This window comes from Mastomys coucha, unplaced genomic scaffold, assembly GCF_008632895.1.
Source record: "Mastomys coucha isolate ucsf_1 unplaced genomic scaffold, UCSF_Mcou_1 pScaffold16, whole genome shotgun sequence".
NCBI lineage: Eukaryota > Metazoa > Chordata > Mammalia > Rodentia > Muridae > Mastomys > Mastomys coucha.
In genome coordinates this window covers 50398950-50418727 of record NW_022196898.1, presented here as the reverse complement: position 1 = coordinate 50418727, position 19778 = coordinate 50398950, and the positions used below count along the sequence as shown (strand labels likewise).

Genomic DNA, 19778 nt, shown 5'->3' with positions numbered 1-19778 from the left:
ATGTCCTGGATCCTAGTAGATGCCAGATGGCCCAGGGTCTGAAATAAACAGCCCCAAGGCCAATGGCACTTGTTGACTAGAACAAGTACTTGGTTTCAGCAGGAGGGAGATCAGACTCTTGGCTTAAGAGGCAGGGTTTGTGCCGCTTACAGCCGGAAAGCAGGTGGTGCATGTGAAACCTGCAGAGTGTTGGTGAAGTGCCTTTCCAAACTCAGAGGAGGAGCGCTAATTTGTGGCCTCTGCAGCTTTCTGTGGTGTTACGTCCATCCACTACAGCCAATTCTGAGTTACCGTGTGACCTCACAAAGCCTGGAGATGGTAGAGAAGTTTATGGTGGAGCAGGTGTGAGCCAGTATGAATTTGCAATAGCACTCTACAAGAACACATTTTCCTGGATGGGGAAGGAGGATTCCCCTTCATCGTCCGGAGCGACTGCCTTGCGCCTCCTTCTGCCAGCCTTTCAGATATTAGATGAATCGTGCATTCTTTCAGGAAATCTGCCACCACCTGAGAGGAAACTTTCGGTTTCTTTGTGGCATTGCTCACCATGGACTGGTTTCTAGACTGGTCTGCAAGCCCCATCAGAAAGGCAGTGACTACAGCAGTTTCTTCACCAACATCATGGGTGCCTGGCTGAGGTTTCCACACAAAGTGTTGGTGAAAGAATGAAGGGAGGCTCTGCCACTGGCTTTAGGCAAGGCACCTTTACCTTTAGCTTTGGCTTTTTTTTTTTTTTTTTTTTTTTTTTTTTTTTTTGAGACCCATAAGGAGGACTGGCCTTGCTCTAGGACACTGGGCATGTATTAAACACGGTTACAATTGCTCTTGGGTTGAAGACGGGTTCTTATGGGGAGCACTCCCTTGGCAGTTCATTTTCCCCGTACATAAACAGAGGTACTCAGAGGGGCACAATTTGACTTCTCATTAGTAGCTGTTGGACTTGCCCTTGCTGCCCTATTGCTGCCAAAGGACTATCAGTCTGTCAACTGGATTACCCTATCCCGGCACGGGCAATCTAGAACACCCCATGGGCATCTTGAGACAACTATGCACAGGATCAGCTAGGCTGATCAACCTAGGCTCCTAACGGGGAAGCCAGGGCTTTTGCAACACTTTGTATTGGACCTATTTGCTACAGTAAGCCTTCGTGGTTGATGTCTCCGTAACTATATCCACCTTGGTCAGAGGAGAGAGCACTTCTCCTGGTTGCCTAACAGAGAGACAGGTGTGAGGGTGCTGAAAGGCAAGGCTATGAGTGGTCCAGTAAATGACTGTGATTAGTCCAAAGGTCCATGGCTAGTTTATATAAATAAGCTTTTCAGGCTCATTCAATGTGTTGGCTGGCTCAGTCTTCTGAACTTCTCCTGGTGTAGCAGCATTAGGCACAAATAGGTTTCTATCAAGCATCTCCTCATGTCTTTCAGTGTGTGGGTTAAGCTAGAAACATAAGAAGCAGCAGGAATGCCATAGAGGGGTAGCAATGGCAGCAGAATGGCCTCAACTGCTCCCTAGTGCAGGCCATAGTTCAGGCCAAGTGTCAAAGCAGCAAGGCCGACTACTGCCGGGCGCCAGAGCCTGTCCTTCAGTGCTCCAGGAGGGAGGAGCACTCCACTCATTTCCTCAGCTCTCAAGCACCTTGACACCTGAGCATGATGGTGAGCACCCTGGTGACTGACTTTCCAGTGACCTGCCAGGCATTCTGATTCCTAAGTAGACTCGCCTCCCAAGTAAGTGGCCCCAGCACACATTCCAGACAGTCCTGCTAGAGGTAGTGCTGGCCACAGCTGAGTTGAAGAAGTCAAGCAAGCAGCTTCTTGCAGGAGCTGTCCAGTCTTTAAAGCCAAGAAGAGTCTGAGAGCACTGGCTTAGTTCTTTAACACTGGCTGCATCCCGCACCCAAGGCTGTATGGGAACTGCAACACTAGGGGGCGCCACTTGCCGCTTCTGCCTGCACGCAGTTGTCGCTAGTTACCAGGAAAAGAAGGAAAACAAAGTTGCCAGACACCAGGCCTGAAAGACTATCTCCCTTCTTTCTTTATGACTAGAGCACAAGAACTTTCAGACAGCTGATGGGTGACACTATTTTTCCCTACTCATAAACAGAAAGACTTGTGGTTTCTCACGATTCTTTCTACACTACAATTTCATTGACGTTTGAGTTGAAAGTACTGTAATTCTTTAGTGTTTGCAGTTTTCTCATCAATGACAGACAGACAGACAGACAGACAGACAGACAGACAGACATGGGTCCAGATAACCCAGGAAGCATGTAATAGGGGTAGGAGATTTCTAATAAAGTTCTTCTTTTTTTTTTCTTCTGCTTCATTGTGTTTTCCCCTAATGGCCAGCCCTGTAGGACTAGGTTTGTCTTGGTGGTTCTCTCCCTCAAAGGATAATATCTTCATTGGACATAAAGTTAAAATAAGAAGTGCCAGTCAGAATGGCAAACCCTTTAGCCCCCCATCGGCAAGTGCAAGTCTTAAATGTCCTTCTGATGTTTAGAGCCCAGAACAGAGTGTGCACATAGTTAGAACACAGAGATTCCTGGCAAATGATTGCGCTTAAGACAGACAATTCTCTTGCAGTAGAAATTATTTATAATTACCAATTTTGGTAGGACCAAAAAGTGCCTCCATTTTAATGTTTGCTGAGGAACACAGGCAAAAACACTCGTGCTTCTGTTTTGATAGTTTTCATCCGAAATGGGAACCCCTGTGATTTATGTCAGTGTTTGAGGAAGAGAGACTACCAGAACCCTTCTCTGTCCTGGTCCAGCACTCTTGTACAGGGTCAGTAGCAAAAGATATGACCTGGCTCCTTGCCCTGAACTGGTCGCTGAATTAAACTTCCCTCAGAGGACATGGCTCCCATGCTTTTACGCCCACCTATGAATGAGGAACGGTAGCTAGGAGATCAACTTCAAGCTGTGGAAGGAAAAGAAAGGGCTGCAGGACAAGGCATGGCTGGTCCATGTGACAACACCACCTGGAGGCAAGGGGTCCCTACAACTCCAGGAAAGGAAGAGCCACTTGGTGGAGAGGCTGTGTATTCTCTACCGACATGCTGGATCTGGGCAAAGAGGTGGCCAAGGGCTTGGGTGTAATAACAACAACAAGAACAACAGAGATGCTGTTTGTTGAGACTAATGTGCTGTGTTAATCATTTTATAAGCATTGTTGCCCTTGATCATCACAGTGACATGATCCCCATCTTACAGATGGCGTAACTGTGGCTTATCCCACAAAGGAACATCAAGTCCTGGGTTGAGATGTGGACACAAACCCTCTACAATCCTTGTTTGGGGATTTTTTTTCCTATCCCATTCACTTCCTCTACCTTAAAATAATAAATACCTCCAGCTCCAAAATATTTTCAGGACTGATGTCTGCATTTCACTTTTCAAGATTTTGCAAATGTTATGGGGATGGCAACTACTTCTCAAACAGCCTTATGGGCTAAGTCCCGAGCTGAGTGTTATATGACCTCTCCCCTTTAATTGTTTAATAAGGGAAGCTTTGTGATTATTCTGCTTCCACTGATCAGGAAATGAGATTCAAGGAGTTTGTATAATTCATTTAATGTTACACAGGAGAAAAAGGCGACTAACATTGGCCTGCTGGATGCCTGGTGGGTGAGTAGCTTGCTGCCTTTTCTAATGGTGAGGATGTGATGACTGCTCACAGCATTTGTCCCTGGGCTAGGCGTTGCTTTGAGCTGTTATCAGCCACATTAGTTCCTAGTATGAATGAAGGCTCAGAGGTTGTGTGTTGATAGAAAAGTTTAAGAGCATCAATCCTGTGTGCACTGAGAAGGTGAAGGCTCAACATGACAAGCTGGCAGATGGGTTCTTATAAATGAGAAGCCAGAGATGAATAGTTGTCCCGTGGGACTGCTGAGCCTGGGTGACAGACAGCCTCTTTGCCCAGCCCTACAAGGCACACAGTACCCAGGCAACTATGAGGCTATGTCTGCCGGAAAAATCCGTGTTTCTAAGGACTGAGTCAGGACTAAATTAGACATGAGTCTTCCAACACATCTGAATTTCATCACCATTATATCACTCTTTAGACCTTGTAAATTTTCATAATAATATTTTGGGTAGGTTGGAATAAGCTGTCTCCATCTGAGGTGTGTTACTTTAAATCTACATTAACAGACCAATAAAACGAGGTGTTGGCCAGCTAATCCCATACAGTCATCTCCTCAGAAGTATCCAGGCAGCAAAACCAGCCAGTCATGAGTACGTGTCCTAAGGTGGCCCTGCAAGCATGGACCCTGACCACACAATTTCTTGAATAAGGTTTTGGCGTGGCTAGTGCTATGTGGCTAGCATCCTTCCTTAATGGGGGCCTTACTATCTGCCCATCCCAGAGTCTGTATCCCCTAGAGTTTGGGGCATTGGATATGTGAGCTTTTAAAGCTTCATTTATCAAGTGTCACTGTTGTGAGATAGTGTGGGGAGTTGACATGAGGGGGGCTCCCTACCTGTCAGTGGCAAGGACCACCCCTCCAACATGGTGTTGCACTGAAGCATAGGTTTTGGACAATGAGTCCAAGCATTTGGAACTGTTTTTCGTATACTTATACCCAGTGCTACCAACTCTGAGGAGGCCAGTGTGACTGTACAGGGAACTGTACAGGGACTGTTCTCTGTCTGGACACTCTCTTCTCATTTGCCTTCCTAATGTCCCAGGACCAACACCCGTCCCTTTTGTTTGACTCCCTGCAGACAGTTACCAGAAGCACCTCCATCCCTTCTGTAATCGTGGACCAGTGGACCAGAGACTGTTTGGTAGAGATGCCAGCTTTTCTCTGGGCCCATCCTTCCTTCTACCCTAACCACCTAGAATGTCCCTGTTGGCTCTGACTTGCCCCCATCCATTCTTTCCAGAGTCCTCTCTCCAACGGTGACTTGAACCCTCAGCCTTCAGCTTAGCCCTTTGTTCTTCTAAAGATTCAAGTCCACAGCTGTCTCTAATTCATAAGGCAGCAACCTGCAGACATATAGGTTTCTGAGGGGATATGTGTGTCAGCTCCTGTTCCGTTTTAGGACATTGCATCTAGAGGGGAAGGTGGTGACCCAAGAACTCGCACTGCAGACCATGGCCACCTCAAATTACCGAAGATCACTAACTGCTTCCTCTTCTGGACCTTCTACAGTAAGCCACAATTGAACCACTAGTATCACCTATTTGTTAAATTACTCATCCGGCAAATAGTTTTTGAGATCCTACTATGTGGAGAACTTTCTGATGAATATAAACAAATTCTGCACCCTCATTCTCTACTCTTTTGGAAGAGGCAGTAAAAGAAGGAAATGCACAGAATACTATGGAATAAACAAAGCAGACAGCAGAAGGGACTGACTGGATTTGGTGGAAGTGGAGACAGATTCCGGATTAGAATGGTTAGCGGGTGACATCCTGGCAGTCTTAAATGACGAGCAAAGCTAACCATACATAGATGGGTGGGTTGTGACCTCATTAGCAGGAACAGCACCTGTCAAAATCCTGAGACTGCTGCTGCAGTTATTAAGTCATAGCATGATCCCGGGGGCAGCATGGAAAGGTAGGGGTGAAAGGAGAGGCTGGGGACAGCCAGTCTGGCTTAGTTAAGACACCATTTCTCCCCACCAGCATTGGGAGCCAGACCCTTCTTTATTTGGGTGACTGTCTTACGCACTGATAGTGTGGGCTCCTTAGCAGCATCTCTGGTCTTTTCCCACTGGATGCTAGTAGTAACCCTATTTTGTGAAAATTCAGACTGTGTCCAAGTATTGTCAAATGTCCATATGGGAGGAAAGTGAGTTCTGGTGAAGAAGCCCTGCAATAAGGTCATGTCAAAGATGTGACTCTGAGACAAGGTCAGATAGTCCCAGGTGGTTTCCTTGAATTCCTGATCCTCCTGCCTCCATCTCCCAAGTTCTGGGATTACAGGTGTGCTCCAGGAATGTTGATTTCATTCTATGTGAATGGAGAGAGCGATTAGAGGCTGAGACACACCACAGCATGATTTCCATCCATCTGCAAGGGGTGTGTTGGCTGCTTCTGCATAAAATGCTGTATTCAGGGGAACAAATTCTATGGAGAGGGGACTGCCAGGGGCGAACAGCAACTGTGACTCAGACTAAACTGGCAACCACACTGGCAAGAAGTGGCTACCCTATGCGGGTGATGCCAGCAAGACTTACTGCAACTGGGATAGGAACAGTGAGGAGGGAAGTAGAATTGAGGACAATTTCTACATTTTTCTGTGGGAATAAAATAAGACGAGGAGAGTGGCTTGGGGCGGGGGTGGGTTAACATTTCTAAATTTGAGATGTCTATTAGCTATCCAAGTGATCCTGCCTGTAGAACAGAGGATCCTGGGGCCCAGGGGAGCGGTCCAGAACGGAAACAGACATCCAGGATCTTAGGTCGTGTTTAATGATGGGCAGGATGACATCATCCTGGAAGAGAATGATCTGGAAAATAAAGAGGATCCTGAACCAAGCTCTAAGGACTCTCATTCAGAGGTCAGGAGGAGACTGAGAAGTCAGAAAAGGAGAGCCGGGAGGAAGCAGAGGAGGATCAGGACAACAGGAGTGCTTCCTGCTTTCAGGTCACCCTGATGCCATGGTCACATCTGCCTTGAGATGTCCTCAGCCAGGCTACTGGGTATGCAGGGAATTGCCCACATTTATCTTTGCTCTGCATCCATGTCACACTATTGTAATGCACAGTACCCATGCTGCAGACCAGCAGGTGACAGAATACTTATGTGAAGACGTGTGTGCTAGCAGCCTCATTTTATATGTGGGGACATGGATGAGTAGGGAGCGACAGCAATGTATGTCCTTCATGGTCTGGTCTGGTCATCTCGAGCTTCACCACTGAGATTAGAACCTGGAGACTCTGCTTCCTTCTTTTGGCCTTTCCCTCAGAGCCCCTGAACCTTGCTTCTCAGGTGTCTGCTTAATGCCTAGCACAGGCTCCATCCATCCTCACTACTTCCCAGGCTTCAGAGGGTGATTCCACACTTGCTTCTGCTCTTAAGATGGACGGTTACTCAGCTGGGATCAGTGATTGTCAGTGCCTCTCCGCCCATCTGTAGGTCAGTTCTTTTGTACAGCTATGCTATAGATCCAGAGGACAGAAGTGAAGGCCTGGATGAGGGAAGGGTGGGTGGGATTCTAGTTTATAAGGACTCTGTTCATGGTAGGGTGAGAGACATTGCCAATCACTAGCCTCAGATGGAGCCCCGAAGACTGTTGGTAAGTACTGTTATCTTTATTCCATGGATTAGGAAACAGGCATAGATAAGTTCTGTGGTTTGTCCAAATTAGATGGTATATGGTAAGAATAGGAGGTTTTTCTGAATTCACGGTAATCTCCCATCTCTTAAACATGTTGCTAAACTCAGATTATATCTGAGTTTTCCTTTCTTATGTAAAAGATTTTCTAGCTCACAAAAGAAAATACTACAGGCAGGTTTGTTGAAGATTCTCCATCACAAACATTGCAGGTCAAAACCCTACTAATGTATATAATTTTATAATAGAAAATCATCAAGAGAATAGACAGGACCAGAAAATGAGCATTCTGCATACTGTGGTAATTTAAAATTCCTTTTCTCCCTTTAATAAAGATAGTTTATAAAGAGGCTTTTGGAGACATATTTGCTGCTTTATAGGCTGCAAGCTTCCTGACACATCTTACTCTTTTTTTTGGAAAAACTCAAAATCAAGGACACTTTAAAAAAATAACCCACTCCTAATATATTTTCTTTCATTTCCAAGTTCCAGGGATACTGACGCATGGGCATGACATCCAGGACTGGAGCTTTGGCTTCTGAACTCTTCAAAGGGGAAACCAAAGCCTTGCCAAACGCTCGCACGTTCGTTCCCTGTGGATGGCTCAGAAACAACACCCTTGAACACAGATCAAAAAGAAAGGTAATTTGTTTCCTTCTCCGTGGTGTGTCACTTTCAGGACAAGTGGTCCCATTTGTCATTGTGAGTTTTAGAAAAGGCAGAAATACACTCCTCCCATCCCCATGGGCACAGAAAAAGTTAATCAGTGTTTGCTTTTCCCTCAAATCCAGGTGCAGCAGCCTGGTGTTTGGTCCACTCCACTCCAGCTCCCAGGTGCTTGGCTCTGTATCACCCACCTGCTGGGGGTGGATCTCGGTCGGATGGGACAAGTGACTCTTCTGCTATAAATATCACTTGAAATGTATCCTTGCTAGGTTAGTGACATTAGTTTTGTGGAGACTGACGTGTGAGTGTTGAGTACCCCTAATACAGGCTCCATTTCCTTTCTCCTGGCTGTCTTATCATCCTGCAACCTCAAAGGGTTTGGAAGGAGTCAGTGTCTGGTCTGGGCAGAAATTCAACCTCTGAGATGTCACAAGTAATCCTCTTTGAATCTCCGTGATGAAGGCTGTGCCCAGAGGAGAGACATTTTACAAGATGGGCTGGAATGAGCCCCAGGAGAGCAAGGCTTCTACAAACAAAGAGCCAGCAGTCAGTTACTACTCATCAGCCCTCAGGGCCACATCTGCCAGGCTCTCAAGGAAATTGAGGCAGCCACCTCCCTGGCTCAGTCCAATCACAGTGGGGGTCACTTTCTCCTGTGCCCTACACCGAGAACCTGAGCAGCCAAGGTCAAGGACTGCTCAGGCTGAGGGCAAAGCTGGCCTCAGTCTTACCTAAAAGTGTCACCTGTAGTGTCCACACTGACCTTCTAGATGCTTCTATTTGGAGAGAGACTTAAACCCCCCAAGTGGTCATGAGAAAATCTTCAGCCCTCTGCTCTGGGCAGGAAATACTTCTGTCAACATTGCAACGGTTGCAATGCATATATATGTATGTATATATATATGTATATACATATACATATATATATACATACATATATATATAGAGAGAGAGACAGAGACAGAGACAGAGAGAGAGACAGAGACAGAGACAGAGAGTCAGAGACAGAGACAGAGACAGAGAAGGTGTGAAGGATGGTTTTGTAAGAATAGCAACTCCATTCAAAGTCACTTCACTCACACCAGGACCAAAGCATCTATCCCAGTGACAGGACTGGGAGAGGCCACAGCATCCCTCTGGCCTCCAGTGACAGAGACAAGTGTTTTGTGTCTCTTACATGATCACTGTCATGGTCACATTTAGGGGAACAGAGTCCAGATAAGATGGCTCTGTACACGTGAAATGTGGTAGAGGGGGAGGAAGCGAGGCCAAAGACTATGTGTGTTCATTAGTGCTTCTCTGTCAGAAAATTCAAACCTCAGGGATAAAAACATCACCGTGTTGATGGAGATAAGTCATCACAAAGCAGACAAAGAGAATGGAGGGTGGTGTGGCAGGAGAGGAGATAGAGGAAAAAGGATGATGAGATAGGGAGGATGGATGAATGGGAAGAGAAGGAAACAAGGAGGATGGATGGGAAGAGGAGGAGACAGGGAGGATGGATGGGAAGAGGAGGAGACAGGGAGGATGGATGGGAAGAAGAGGACACAGGAAGGATGGGTGGGAAGAGGAGGACGCAGGGAGGATGGATGGGAAGAGGAAGACACAGGGAGGATGGATGGGAAGAGGAGGACACGGGGAGGATGATGGACACTGAGCGACAGAAGCCCCGATTTACAAGGAACAGGCTCAGCACCAAGGACTTCATTTACTGCTGACTTCTAATCTATGTGACATCTCTGTGACAGGCCAACTAGTCTACCTAATAGAAGACACCAACACTTAAAGAACCAGGTTACCTAAGATCATAAAATGAGAAATCACGGAGCTGAAGTTGGACCCCAAAGCTGTCTGGTTTCAGAGTTCTACTCTTTTCTAGAACCCTTTAGCACTCTGTCTTCTATACCAGCAGCTTTCAAATATTAAAAAAAAAAAAAAAACTATACCTCATAGATTAAAAAGAAAAGATTTTCCACTATTAGCCAGTCTGAACACTTCCATGTGTACAGGAACATACAACTGATAACAAGATTTCATGGTTACTCCCAATCTCAATTGGTTTTTAAATCTTTTACTCAAATCTATCGTTCTCCCCTGCCTGCCTTCCCCTCTCTCTTCCCCTTTCTTCCCCCCACCCCACTTCCATCTCTCCCTCCCTTCACATTAACGAGAATGGTAGTACTAAATTTATCTCCCAGTCTGCTGATGGGCCTCATTCTTCTTTCTGTAGGCAGGTGATCTGAACTGTTTCTCAGCCTTCTGCTGCATTAAGAGGGTGTGGGCAGTGTCTTACACTGAGGCACACTGCTAATTGTGTACTTTGAGCATCCCTCTGTGAAGGGGACATCATTAATAAAATATCTCAGAAATTAGAACTATCTGACAAAGAGCCACTGCTTGGAAACGAGTCAGCCCAGGAAACCATCCAGAGGACACAACTGCTGATCGCGGGCTCCAGCGGGTGATATTTTAGGCAGTCGGTGCGTGCTTTTCTGCAAAAGAGACTATTTCCTCTTCTTTCAGAAACTAAAGAACTCATCTGCTCTATCAGGCCATGTGTGGTCACCATCTAACAAGAAATGCTGAGGACAAGTGAATGCCAGGGCTTGTGGGACTCTGCCCATAAAAGCAAGAATAAAATTGTCCCTGTTAATTCTTAGGATCTGAAATTGAACTGTTATGGGGGGGGTCCTTCCCACCCTGGCTTAAGATTTGGGGATGAGTCTGTCTGGTACTGAGGAGCAGTGGCTTGGACTGACTGAATCCGATTTGGGTAGAGGAAAGCCCGGTCCAGGTCAGGTGTGGCCAAGCCGAGATACAATCCTGATGAGCTGAGGACTGGTGACTTCACTTCAGAAATGTGCTCAGTAATTGAGAAAACATGTTCCTGTGATGTCCTCACGCAAAAATCCAGATTCGTGATTTTTTTTTTTTTATTCCTAAGAATTCCTTGAATATTTGCTGTGCGTGTCTGTACAGACTCCCGAGCAACTTCTAACTTAGTACACTTTTTTTTTCCCCCTGTGGTGGCCTAGCTTAAAGGGTAGGATTCTGATGGGGAACCTTGGGCAAGCATCCACAGGCCCTGGAGAGGAGCAGGAAAGGGGGAAAGAGCCTACACCTCTTATGCTTGGGGGCAGGGGGCCGGGGGGGGGTGCGTGCCAATGAGGCTAGGCAGCCTGGGTCCCAGCAAAGCTGTATTCTGAGAGAGGGCATTCAGAGCCAAGCCAGCTCAATGTCTTCACCCCGCTCTCAGCTTCTAACCCACACAAGCAGCAGCAAGCCACTGGCTTTCTAGGCTTCTTCAGAAGGTGCTTGCCAGCCATTTCTCCTCACTGGCTTGGCCGCTCGCTGTGGCTAGTATTCTGGGGCCTTAAGTCTTGGAGAGAGTTAAGTAACGTGGTCACAGAAGTTGGAACAATCCAAAGCTCCTGCTGGTGGATTTGTGCCTGAGCTTTTACAAAACCCTACAGACCCCACAGAGCTTTCCTGGGATCTCCTGGCCCTTCACTTCTCTCCTCTTTGGAGCTTATGATGACACGCATTTGTACTTCTTTAGGTGTCGGTAACCATTCCAAAGAGAGTTTAGATCAAAAGATAAGGAGGCTTCTCACAGATCTTGTTTGAGTCATTGAAATTTATTTTACCCCCTAAGACTGGTGTAGTAGATTGAATAGGAATGCCCCACCCCATAGACACATGTGTTAGAATACTTGGTCATTTAAGCAAGTTTGAGACTGTTATAGACTACGGGGACTTTTGAAATTGGACTAAATGCATTTTTACATTATGTTATGGCTACAAGCCTACAGAAGTCAGGGAGTGGAATGTGGTGATTTATACAGGAATGACATCCATAGACTCCTGTGTTTGAATGCTTGGCCCATAGGGAGTGGCACTATTAGGAGGTGTGGCCTTCTTGGAGGAAGTGTATCACTGTGGACATGGGCTTAGAGGTCTCCTCAAACTACACCCAGTATGGACTCCTTCTGCTGCCTGTGGATCAAGGTGTAGAACTCTTGGCTCCTTCTCTAGCAGCATGTCTGCCTATACGCTGCCATGTTTCCTGACATGGCAATAATGGACTAGACCTCTGAAATTGAAAGCTAGCCCCAAATAAGTGTTTTCCTTTATAAGAGTTGCCATGGTCATGGTGTCTCTATTCACAGCAATGAAACTTTAACTTTTACAACTAGAAAGGGAACCTAAGGCCTTATTCCTGCCTGTCTGTGACCTCTAACCCTCCCATTACATTTCATTTTAAGTCATGGTCTCACTAAGTTACCCAGGCTGGCCTTAAATGAGAATGTACCTCCAGAGGCTCAGCTCTTTGTTTACTTGGTCTCCAGTTGGTGGTGCTGTTTGGATCACTATAGGCGTTATATCCTTGTGGGAAGAAATATGTCACTGGGGATAGGTTTAAGAGCCACAGGACAATCCCAGTTCACGCTGCTCCCCGCTCTCTCTTGGAGATATGAACCCTTAGCTATTCCTGATGTCAAGGCCTGCCATGATTCCAGATTGTGAGGGACATTCATCCCTCTGAAACCATAAACCAAACCAACCCTTCCTTCTAGAGGTTACCTTGATTATGGTGTTTATCACAGCATCCAAAGTCACTAATACAGCCAGCTTCAGGGGGATATTTTGAAAAAGAGGAAATAAGACATCCAAACTCAACGTTTTGATTACTCTGGAACAGTTGTAAATGTTGGCTCCATTGGATCTACAATCCTGCAAAATAGTAGATGACCTGTCCCCTCATAGTGGGCCATTTTTCTTTTAACTTTCTGTGTTTCCTAGTCCTTTGTGTCCTGACCCCTGTGTGCGACCTAGTAAGCAAGTATTCTCCTGATTTTTGAGCAAGTTCCTTGTTACAGAATTATGATTGTATTTGTCCTGGGTTCCACGCAGTGCCCTGCTTCCAGGAACATGTCAGCAAAGAGTCCAGTTGAGAGAATGAAATCAAATGGTTAACTGTGGGGGTGGCAGCTGCCCTCCCTGGCCTAAATCTGGGAGCACAGACTGATGCAGCATCCTTCTTCCCCTTGGAAATGTGACAAGATACTTAGGACCTCAAGCATGCAGACGAGTTGTTATTCAGGAAAGGGAACCAAATGCTCCGAAGCCTGCCAACAAGCATGGCGATTCTCAAGGAAGGCCTTATTTTGAAAGAACTGTCTAATATTTTCTGACAGCAAAATCTGAGAACTGAGGATCCAAAAGAAAACACCGGACAAATACCAAGATATGATGAGGAAGACAGATGAGGAAATTCCTAGAGAAGACTTCAGGGCCATCAAAAAAGATGTCTCGCCCCCAACGAAGCAGTAGTGTTATATATACAGAGACACAAGAAGTACAAACGTGTTGCCATTCTCTTAAAAACGAAGGCACCACAAAAGTTCCTCAAAGCCTAGACTCCCTTCCGTACCCACATGGAAAAAGAGCTTTAGGAAAGGAAGCTCCTGTTGGCTTCATGCCTATGTTATGCCAGGCTCTTTGGCACTCTAACCATCCCATTCCATCAGGGCACGGCAGCCACACCACAGTGGTGTGCACTTTGTACACAGGGGAGAAGACTGGTTCTTTGGATCTCTGCTCTCCACAGAGCGCTGCCTGCTTCTTCCCCAATTTATTAGCTGAGCATCTTTCTGGAAATGAGAAACTAATATGACTTCTCTCTTCTTTAAGTGTGTGTGTGTGTGCATGCGCGCGCGTGTATGTGTATGTATATATACATACATACATACATATATGTGTGTGTATATATATGTGTGGTATACATACTGTATTATATATCATATATATGTTGCATACATATTTTACATATGTATGTATACATATATATTAATTTAAACATTTTAAACTCATGATCAGAATGCAGAGGGAACCTGTCTCTCCTGGCAACCCCCACTTGCCACAGAGGACTTAACACATGGTTATTCATAATGATGAGCCAGTATCTCTGTCTGCTGACCTCTCACCCAGGTCTACTCAGATCCAAAAATGGGGTATCAGTTCACCAGACTGAATAGGGAAGAGCTACAAGTCACCATCATGAGTAATGATGGTTGTAAGCCACAGAGCTGGCTGTAAACCACAGGACTGATGCGGCACTTTCCCCTTCTCTAACGTGGGCAACGGCTGAGTTCTTGCCTTCACCAGGAGGGACTGTCGTCTCCGAGCTTCCTTAGGAACAGCATGTAGAACGCCAACCTTTACTATGGAAGGAACAGCCAAAGGAAACAGGAAAAACCATCCGTGGCCATGCATTAATATTCTCTCCCATCTCAATGGCTTAGGGGTGAGCAGCGACTTCTGCGCTCCTATAATATCGTCCAAGAGAGCAAATACCTTGTGGTTACTTGGAAACTATTCCAGTATCAGTGGGTTGTAACTGCACAGCATGGGAATGCTTCTGTGCCAGACTTGGCCTGTGCATTCCAGTCAACTTCATAGCCAGACTCAGCCACTCATCAGGATTCCACCTGCAAAAGCCACCCAGGCTGTGCCAGGGCTTCTCAAGCTGCTAGATTACTGATGAGTTTTCACGGAAGCCCTGAATGTCTAATTCTGACTCACACCCCAATAAAAAGACTTGCTGCACGTGCAAAAGGTTTGCCAAAGTCTTGGGCAACTCAGAAAGCATTGTAGCCAGCCCTACCTGACAGATTTTGTCAACAGATCAGTCTCATTTGTAATCCCTTTAAATCTCCCTTACCCCTCCCCCCACCGTGTGTGTGTGTGTGTGTGTGTGTGTGTGTGTGTGTGTGTACATGGGTGAGCATACACACAGGTGCTTACACATGTGTAATGTTAGGCGTTTTCCTCTTCCTTCTTTACTTTATCTTTTTTTGAAACAGGGTGGCTCACTGAACTTGGAAGTCACTTTTTTTTTTGGCTAGACTAAACCAACCAGCAAGTTCCAAGGAGCCTCTTATTTCTGCCTCCCTGGTGCTAGAATTCCAGGCTCATGTCTCCATCCCTGGCTTTTTAGATGGGTGCTTGAGATTTGAACTTTGGTCTTCATGCAAGCACCCACCCAACTACGTCCTGGTTCTTCTCCTTTTTCTTTGGATCTCATTAACAATTGACTCTGAAGTCTAAGCACCCCACATTAAGTTTCTCTTCTATTTCTACTAAGTTGGGGATAAAGAGAAAAATGTGTGTTCCAATACATTCTACAAAAACATTTTTTTTAATCCACTTTTTTTGGCCTCATGATGAAGTCATGGGTTGGAGGTGAGGATAATGTGAGCTGTTCTGTTTGAGAGTTGTCGCTGGTGCCTCGGCCAGCATCCTTTCCATGTGGCATTGCTAGTTTATTCTTCCAAATGAATTATCGAAATTTACCTTCACAGCTTGGCTGGTAGTATTAATTTGATATCAACATGTGCTCGTGCTGAATCAAGTGCTTGCTGTCAGTGCCAGGGGTGAGGGGATGAGGCTTCCTGCATTAGGGAGGGCACCACCTATTGCCAAAGGATAATCCCTTCAACAAGGAAGGGAGGATTTTCCTTAGCCTGGGAACTCCCCAGCAGTCAGTCAGTCTGCCTGTGCTTTCAACAGCATATGGCTGAGGAGGCACTTGCCATGTCCTGATACCCTCTCTCCCTCCTCCACTCTTTCTGCTTTGGTTTTTCTGCGGGCCATTGGCAGTGAACTTCCTGTCACAGAAGACAGAGGGTGACACCTGGCAGGCTCACAACCCTGAGGTCCCCCTGGATGGAAGCACTGAGCCTGATATGCCGATACTCGTAGGACAAAGACTAGAGCTCCTAAAGTCCCAGTTCTGTGGCTGTATCATAGATGCCAGAACAGAAAGAATGACCTTTATTCTTAACTGGAAGAACCATTTACGCACGGAGCCAAGCTCAGTTGCCACCGTGACCTCTGACATTTAGTAGGTAAGGCAGGGACACTGAACTTCCTATATGAGTAGCGTGGTCACACTTAACCAAGAATTGCCCTGATGTGTCAATGGCTCCATTGATAAATGCTTCCATGCAACGTGCTACTCAGATTCCATGAGGTTAGTGACTAGTTCTCAGCCACAGACTGCTGCCTTTCCTTTCTTAGAACTGAGAAACCACCATCGGAAGATTACCCAAAATACAGGAGGGAGTAACCAAGAGGCCATCTCCACTTTGCTATTTGATTCTCCCTCCATCACACTCCAAGGCCAATAGGGCTACAGAAGGTTCCTCAGACATGGTAGAACCCACAGAAGAGCAAAGAAAAACCCCCAAGCAGTGCCCTCTGTGGAGGGGGTCTCACTTTTCCAGTCCTATCTAACTTTGTGACTGAAGGTCTATTCCCTTTAGCTCAAATAGGAACATCTCCACCTTATGTGTACCTGCTGGAAAGCCAGTGATGCCAAAGCCTCAGTTTCCCTATTTTGGACACGGGTCTCAGGGTCATTTTAGTCTCGCTATGAGAATCAACGATCACAGCCATAGCTTCCCCAACAAGATGCAGACTTCTCCAGAAAGGGTTAGGAAGGGTCTTCCTTTCCTCTTTATTTATCTGGCTGACATCACTATGACACAACATTAATTCCCTCAGAGTTAATCTTAGAACTGGCTAAGCTTGAGAGCAACAGTACACAAGGTCAGACGTGCCAGTCAGATGAAGAAAAGAGACACTTTCTGAAAACACGGGTCCTTCGCCCCTCAGACAACCAGAGATTTTGTATACACCTTCAGCAAACCTACTTCCTGAGGCTGGAAGGCCTGCTCAGATTCTGAGGTGCCTGCAAGTTCTTATTAGGAGAAGGCAAATAGCCAGGTCTCTGGCTCAGCCTGCTACTGCTGTGTGGGCTCTAGGCACAGCTTGGTTGCATGCCTAGGCTGTGTTTTCTGCAGTTCTGAGGCCCCTGTGCTCCACAAGTGAGCAGCTGTCATGCTCAGCACTCGTTGAGAAGTGTGTGATTTTCTCATCAGCTCAATCTCAGTAGCGATGAGAAACTTCCCTGGGGCTCCAGCCCTGCCCTGCCCTGCCCTGCCCTGGTCTCCATGCTGATGTTGGCAGCTGGGGCCCCCTTTCTGATCCCAACACAGAATTCTCCCTGGAGGAGAAGGGAGTGAGATGCCTCATCCTTTCCTCCCACTGCCCTCAGGGGGGATGGGGGCTGTAAGGTGGGACGGAGGAGAACGGGAGAGCCCATTCTTGGCTAAAGGTTAAAAGGAAAGAACAGAACCACCAGCATCGGGACGACTGTCTGCAAACTTTCAGATGGGCCCGGGCTGCTTCAGGTGGCTATCCAGGCATAACAGTGATTTTGGCTGGCTATTAAACCTTCTGAGTCACTGCGATAGTCTGTCAAATCATGTGCCCCATACCAGAGATCCCGATCTCCTATTACAGAGTACCCTTAACATTTTCTCTTGATGAGGGAAAGTACAGAGATGTGGCATTAACTCCATCCTCCTTCAATGATCCAACACAAGGGACAGTCGAGTCTTCTACATGTCAGTACCAGCCACGCTGGCCTCATCCCCCAGACCATGTTCTCCTCCAGCTGCTTGTCCCCTGTCAACCTCTGGGAATACCATCTATGATGAATTAGTAATTCAGGTTGCCAGGCTGACACACAGCTTACTCAGCAGATGAAAACTGAATGTGGCCCGTGACTCCGGAGAGAGGGGAAGTTTCATTTGGTAGGGAACTGTAACACTGGTCAAGCAGGGTGGTAGGGACTACTGCACTGCCCTCTGGACTGCTGGGAGAGGGGCAGACAGCTCTTTTCATCAGTTGTAACTGATAGTTTCAGGAGTTCGAGACCGCGAGAGAAGTTAGGGATGGGACCTCTGTGGCTAGTTCTGAGCTTGCAAAGTTCAGCTGGCCATGCCTATGAGGAGAGTGGACTGGTACTGCCAGAGAGGACTCTGGGAGGATGGGGGCAATACATCAAGTGCCTTTTCTCCAGGGTTTCCACTGGCCTCCCGTGATAGATGGGGGCAGAGGCACCCAGGAGAGCAATATTTTTGGTCTGCAGCTGGGAACGTGCACTGAGTTTTCCTTAATACCCACAGCACCCAAAAGACTTTGCAGTAATACACTTTAACGCACGAAACACCCATAAATTATCCTTCAAACTGCTACAATTTCCAGCCTGGAACAACTTGGAAAAACCAGCCTAACAAGCAGGCTCCTCCTGAATCTCTGAAGTAAACCTGATGAGAAAGGTCAAGCCAAACACCACCTTCCTTATGAATTTCAAAAAGTTTTAGGAAAGCAAGAGCATTGTAATCAAACGGGGCTAACTAAGCCTTATGTTTACATTGGCTTCAAGTTGCAACACCCTGACCCCACAGTCCTCTCTCCCTCCCCTGCAGCTTCTCTGCTTGAACCCAAGAACTCCCGCTGCCCTTCCCAATCCCGGGTGCCAGCCTCTGCCACACCTGGCAGCAGATAGCTGAATGTACTGGGTGACCCAAGCAGTATGGCTATGCCTTGGGATGCCCAGCAGGCCCCACCGAGGGCCCCGGTGCTCCGCACTGGGAACCCAAGCTTCCAGGCTCAACCCTTGGCACCCACAATCTTAGACTCTGAGACCTGCTACAAACACCGAGTCTGGAGCATTCTGGGCGACAGATCTCTTACCTAGGGGCAGCGTGGCACTCTTGGGACTGTGAGCACTCCCCAGCCTGCGTGCTGTGCTGCTGTGCACTCGCCCTCCACCGCGCGGACTACTGCTCCGCCACCCCAGCGCGCTCGCAGCGCGCGCATCCCTCACTCCAGGCTCTCTGGAGCGCTGTCCCCTTCTAGCCAGAGAGCTCAGTCTGGGCAGGGCAGCTTCTGCAGGCGCCAGTGTTGGCTTTGGGACTTCTAGTCATCCTGGAACAGGGAATTTCACGACCAGAGAGACCCTCACTTCTTATGCTTCCCTTGCGTGCCCACGATCTCGTGATCCTACATCTACTCGGGACACTTCTTTCAAGGGTGCGTTTCAACCCACAAAGATCTAGCTAGACAGGGATCGAAGCACACTGTCCCAGGGAGCCCAGCAACCCCGGCCCGCCGCACCTCGCTGCACCCCTATCAGGGCTCGGCTCAGAGCAGCCTGACTCACCGATGCGCTCCCCTCCGGCTCCAAGCGCTCTCTGCCGTGCTGGAGCACAGAGCTTCTGTAGCAGGCTTCCTGGATGTATTTAGCCCCTCCTTCAGGCCTTGAGACACACCCTCTCCAAATCCTGCCCCCCACCCACCCAACCCCTCCCTCTCTGGCCAACCCCAATCCCAACCCCGCACCTGCTGTGACTAGACCCAAGGGGTCCGGGTTGGGGTTGTTAGGGGTCGTGGGGACAAGGGATGGATAGCTCCGGGAGATTTGGTGGGACCTAGCCAGGAAAAGCCAATCAGGGAAGGATTCAAAACCCGGGGTTTTGATGAAAATGCATGGGGGGGGGGGTGGGAGGTCACAGACTCAAAGAGAGATTTTCTAGGGCACCAGCCAAGGTAGCTGGCTCTGAACACTGATAGGCAGACAGGCTGAGCAGGACCGAACTGATTGGCTGAGTTAGAGTCCCTTTACCTCTTACCCTAGCTCACTGTCTTGCTAGCCTCCTGGGGTGACTTCGTCTCCTCTGGTGGCCAGGACATCAAGTGTGACTAACTGCAAATCCTGAGAGTTGAAGGAACACACCGAGGGAACTCCCTGATTAGCCAGTGCCAGGGGTTACTCTGAAACCAGGCAGAAGCAGAATTAACTAAAATGTCCAGACAGCGGTGTGTCTGCCTTAGGTGCCCGGATTACCCCAATTCCCACTCCCACCGTCAGCCTTAGGGCTGGGATTGCAGGAGCCTCCCTGGAGAT

General features: G+C 47.5%; 1 protein-coding gene across 4 annotated transcripts in view; it reads right to left on the bottom strand.

The window, feature by feature from the left end:
* Nucleotides 1–19094, bottom strand: part of Ngf (nerve growth factor) — a 53982-nt gene extending 34888 nt beyond the window's left edge. For 2 of the 4 annotated variants that reach the window (XM_031375000.1, XM_031375001.1), the window contains exon 1: nucleotides 18566–18902. The gene's annotated coding sequence lies outside the window, so the exon portion shown is untranslated. Of the gene's footprint in view, nucleotides 1–18565; nucleotides 18903–19034 lie in introns of those variants that run through there. The other 2 variants (XM_031374999.1, XM_031375003.1) reach the window with 2 other exon arrangements.
* Between the last annotated feature and the right edge of the window lie 684 nt (nucleotides 19095–19778).